Genomic DNA, 5,633 nt, shown 5'->3' on the forward strand with positions numbered 1-5,633 from the left:
GGTTATCATTAAATTATAGATAGATAGATAGATAGATAGATAGATAGATAGATAGATAGATAGATAGATCATACTGTGTCTTTTTTTTTGGTTCAAATGGTTTTATTTCCATCTTTAATACTAGTCCAAAACAGATTGATATCCATGAGCATGGTTTAAATGTAACAAAGAAAAGAGTTAAACTATATACATTAAGTAAAAAGGAAAGAAAATCTTTTCTATACCAATCTTTTCCTATTAATGCAGTTTCTGATTAGAAGAACTAAACACGTCTCTTTCTCAATTTAATTTAGGATGAAATAATAGAACTTTTATGATCTACTTCATAAACTGTCTTTAAGGAGAAAACAAATTTTTAAGTGGGTGTCACCATATTTACCAGTGAACTGGTTGCATGGTTGCCTTGTCTCCTTGAAGTCTGGCTATCACTAGAACTAACAAGACCAAGTCCATGAGGCCCGCAGGGAACTCAATGGCTGTGACATCCAAGGGGAGCACACATACCGTGCATCACAACGATGAGAGTTAATGCTCTTACCCTCTGAGTCCTTGTTAAGAAACAAACTTATTACTCTCATTCAAACTAACTGAAGTCAAACAGTTAAAAGGTCAGAAGGAAGAATAAAACTATTTTCTTTTCACAGAGAGGAGAGACACCCCTTCAGCTCCATTTAAAGTGAATTCTGACTGAGTCCCTGCTCCTTCAGAACAGTAAACTGAAAGTCAGTTATTGCTAGCAAAGCTCCAGGGGTCCCTTTTCCACCTCAAAGATCTGCCCCACAAAAAGGCTGTTGGTTTGACTTGAAGCCCTCTGAGGAAGTAGGGTGGAGGTGGAGGCAGGCTGGCATTCAAAGCCTATACTATCACCCTGTCCTGGTGTCCCCAGGGGCAACTGACCACCTTCGCTGTCTCCGAGAGCACCAGAGCAGAGATTGTTATGTGGTCCCACTGGGAGGAAGAGACTTTGCTGACCAAAACCTACTGAGCGGTCAAAAGTCCAGAGGATCAAAGCTCAACTGGCCAGAAGAGCAGCTTTGGAAATATCTATCTATTCAAGGGGTGTGGGAAAGCCAGGGCAGTGGTAGGTTGAGTAGGGCAACACCTCTGGCACATGGGCAACAGTGACTTGGGCAAAAGCATGTAAGTGAACAGCTGATAAGGCCATTGTTACTGCTACCACCTCCTGGTATCTATACTTGGGCAGACTTTAGGCAGTGGGAACTGAAAAACTGAGGGTTGGAGGGAATAGTAGACAGCACAGGGCACACCTTAGCAGAAAAGAAAGGACATTCAAATACTTGCTTGTCCCATTAGCCTTGAATGTGCTGTACCAGGCAAAGAACTTTGGAGCTTGGGTAGGGTTCCTGAGAACAGTTGGTGAATAGAGATGGGATGGGATGGCAACACTGGGCTGAGGATACTAGCAGTGTTACATCTTCCAGATTGCTGAAGAGCAGGTGAAGAATGGGCTATATTGTACTTCCTCATTCTTAGGAAACAGGCCTGCAGAGTCTCTTGATCTGCAGAAAATACTGCACATCAATGATAAGTTTCAGGCATAATCACAGGTCACCTCTGCTCTCATGGGAAGGAAAACTAAGTCTGCCAGCTAGGCTTTTTCATGGGCAGTTTAGGTACTGGTATCCTTGGACTAAATGGACTGTCTGGTCAGGTCACTGTTTGGCAGACAGAATAGCTAACTGGCAGGTGCCTTGGGAAGATTCTGCACCCACAAGAACCGGGGCAAACTTTCCCAACAGGGAAACTTCTTGACCAACATTTACATCCATAAAGACACTAGAGCCATGATGCTCAACTCCAATATGCATGACTCCTTTTTTCCTATTCTGGGCTCAGACTACCCAGAGGGGCAGAAATGCTGAGCTGATCTGGGAGGATCCCTGGATCGTGCTCCATAGCATCAAACTGGAGGTAACAAAAGGATCTAAGGGGTTGGAAAAAGACCAGTTTACATCAGACATTCATTTTTGAAAGTCTTTTTGAGCTCAGGAAACTGGAGGCAGATACCATGCAGAAAAGACAGCCCAGTTGTCTGTCCATTGGTCTATCCTGAGCAGTTGTGAACATTTCATATATAAATGGGATGGTACCATTTATGTTTGATCTTTTTCCTACAAGTTGGGCAAATGTTAGCATTCTTAAGGGAATCACGGAAGCACTGGCTACAGAAGATGTGGCCACATTCTGTAGAAACAATGAGAAGCCCATTCTGCACTATCTCAGAGTTTCCATCCATGCAGATGGGACAACTGACAGTACCTGAGGGCCTAAATCCAGTAGTTCCTTCATCCTTGGTAATTAATATATTGTCCTCAGATAGAGGACATATCAGATATTAAACTGATAAAAACAGATACTATGCTTGATCTTAGCCAAAAAGCCGAGAAGCTATATACTGTGTCAATTTAATGTTGCATATATGTACGTGTTGATAGCTGGCCACTATCAACTCTCAAACAGCACCTTCAAAACTAAAGGAGATGACATATATTAGTGATTCTTGTGTTGGCTCACTTCTGATGTTAACTTGACTGTATCTGAAATCAGCTAAAACCTAGGTGTCTAGGCACATTCATGAGAGGTTTTCTTGATTGAATCACTTGAGATAGGAAGATTCACCCTAAATCCAAGCTACAGCTTCTTCCTGCAGCTCACGTAAAAGGATATGGAGGAAGGAAACGTTTGCTCTTTGCCTGCTTGCCCTCACTCCTGCTGGCAACTTCATCTACCTGATGCTGAGGCATACCTTCACTGGTGTTAGAACCTGCTTCTTCAGGACTCCAACACAGACTGAAGACTGGAAGCTCTCTAGGAATCCTTTTAGACTCCAGCACCAAGCTGGGACTGCTGGGACATCCAGGCTCACTCACTGAATAATTACGGGATTCTTTTCTTTTCTATTGCAGACAGCCATTGTTAAAAAAAAAAAAAAAAAAAACCTAGATCGCAGCCTGCAAGCCACTCTAATAAATCCCTTGCAATATCTGTCAGCTCTGTTCCTTTAGAGAACCCTGATGAATAGTTATAGTACATTTTTGCCCTTTAATTCTTTTGGAAATAGGCTGTCCACACATATAGAATGTGACAAATATTTTTTTTCATAGCACAAGAGAATAAAATACAAAATACAAAATAAAGCAATTACTTTTTACTAAAAGTACAAAGTAAAAGAACTCCAAATGTTGATTTTCTAAAAAGTTACATTACTCCAATTAATGTGACCAAACAATTAAAATACACCACCTATCCCTTCCATACTGTCAAAGACCATGTGAGAGTGAGCAATTCTAGAAAATGCCTTAGGACAGGAAGAGATAGTGGTAGGGCTGTGGCTGAATGCTAGTGTATGTGAGCTTAAAAGAGCTTCCACTGATTGACTCTGTGGTAATTTGAATAAACATCAGGCAAGCAACAGATGTTGCTCTATTGGAGTGCTTGACTAATAAGCTTGAGGCTATAGGGTCAAAAACTAAAGTTAATTATGAGGACATACAGTCCATTTAATAAGGTAAGCATCTATGAGTTCATATTATACTGAGAGGATCATGCCAGGCTGACCCCATGACAGGCTGCAAAATGCCAGTTCAGAGGACTAGTACTAAGTTTCTGTTTTCCAAAGCTAAGTATGAGGGAAAACCATAGCCTGAGACAGCCAATCAGAAACTGCCCTGCCATCTGGCCCATGCCAAGAATAGTCAGCAATGGTGAAAAGTGTCCAGACCCCCACCAAGGGTTCTGGAAAGTCCCCAGAGCCCTAGCCAATTCCAGAGATATGCATAACCAATTCTAGAGATAAAACCAACCAATCAGGATAAAGGTCACCTACCCTTCCCTGAAATTCCCCTAATCAGCTTTAAATTGAGCCTGTAAGCTCCTGGCCAGGTCTCCATTTTGATGAATGGTAGATCCCTGTATGCTGAATTTCTGCAAAATAAACACTCTTTGATTTTGCATGGTATTTGAGTCTAGAATGTCATTCTTCAGTGATTTGTGGATCCTTATACCACAACAAGCAAATGTTTATTCCTTAGATGAGAAATGCAACTAAGACATGCATAAAGACAGGCAGAGCTGGAAGTTCATGTACTATTGATTAAAATAGGAAGCATCACAAAGGGTGAAAAATAGTGAGTGGATGGCCTGGAGGTAGCCAGAGTTCATTCAAGGTTCCCATATATTCCTGCATGAAATGCTTACAGAATACAAAGGAGAAACGAGGTGCTTTACAGTTAGCAAGCTTGGATAAGGCTAGTGGTGGAACTGTTGTAACACATATGACACTTGACTGACCACCTTGAAAAAAGATCATCATTGCTGAGATAGTGCAGTTACATCACAGCCTGAATCAAGGCCTGAGGAAAAGGAGCCACCTTGAGACTGTTGGGCTTCAGGAATCACCACACATATGAACACTGATCTCAGTTAAGCAGGAATAGATTATAGAATGCATACCACAAGACTGAATGTTCAGGACCACAGAAAAGGACTCAGGACTAATTGTGGTACAAGTCAGTTCTTAGGGTAGAATTTTTATAAGAAAAAAAAACAAGTTCAGAATTTCAGAAGGCAAGGATAGAGACAGTTTTACGTTTGGGCTAACTAGACAAAGTATTATCTGCTAAGTTTACACTGATAGGTTCTGAGTGAGGTAAGAGGGGTGGTGAATGGCTGGTGAACAGGGCAGTTTTGGAGGATTGAGATAACAGAGCACGAGTATTACAACCACACTCATGTTATGACCTTCTAGGAGAAATCTCCAGTGTCACCTATGGATAATTCCTTCTGGAAAGCAGAGTCTGAGAACCTGAACTTAATTTCACCTTATGAGCAAAATGGAAACTGAATACAAAACCGCTAGTTATGTTAAAGGAGCAGCACTCAACAGAGGCATTCTGCACAATTGATCCATAACCGTTAAAGATGCCTAGACTTAAAAAATCATGAAAAGACAGAGTGGCTTACAACACTGAAGAGACAAAATCATATGATTGATTCCAGATTGAATCTTTCAAGAAAGATATTATTGGTAGAGCTCATTATTCAGCTATGTGATTTATAGATTGAATGGTAGTAAGGAAAGGATGTTAATCTCCTTTTTTTTAAATCAATTCATCTATATATTTACTTGATACTAAAAATAAAATAACAAGGTTTTCTTTTATGGCAAATTTCTAAAAACTAAGAAATCTAATTATCTACCCTAATTATTGCATTTGAACCAAACATATTCTTTCAAAATGTTGTCATATCCAAGATCTCAGGCTTCTCAAGCCATGGGACTATTTAAGACTCATTTGTGCTTCTTTGGTACAAAAGCATAAAAGTACAATTTATATACATTCAAGCTACATGTATTCCTTTTATATTACTGATGGCACATTTGGAATAGATCCTAACACCAAAAGAAAAAACCTGTAACTATGGAAATACATCCCAGAAGTTGTAGTCTAGCCTCTGAGGGTAGCCTTCTCACAGACTCCATAATATTGGCAACAAGGAAGAACAATGTAAGATTTATCACTAAATCAACTCCATCAGATTCATTCCCCCACTGTAGTATTCTCAGAAGAATCCCATCAAGATTCAGCCAGAACCACAGGTACAGCTACGCC

The 5,633-nt window shown here is 40.4% G+C and overlaps 1 pseudogene; it reads right to left on the reverse strand.

Annotated features, from left to right (window-relative positions):
• Window positions 1-2,202: 2,202 nt before the first annotated feature.
• LOC116906499 lies at window positions 2,203-2,413 on the reverse strand (annotated as a pseudogene).
• Between the last annotated feature and the right edge of the window lie 3,220 nt (window positions 2,414-5,633).

This window comes from Rattus rattus, chromosome 7 (assembly GCF_011064425.1).
Source record: "Rattus rattus isolate New Zealand chromosome 7, Rrattus_CSIRO_v1, whole genome shotgun sequence".
In the NCBI taxonomy this organism is placed as follows: Eukaryota; Metazoa; Chordata; class Mammalia; order Rodentia; family Muridae; genus Rattus; species Rattus rattus.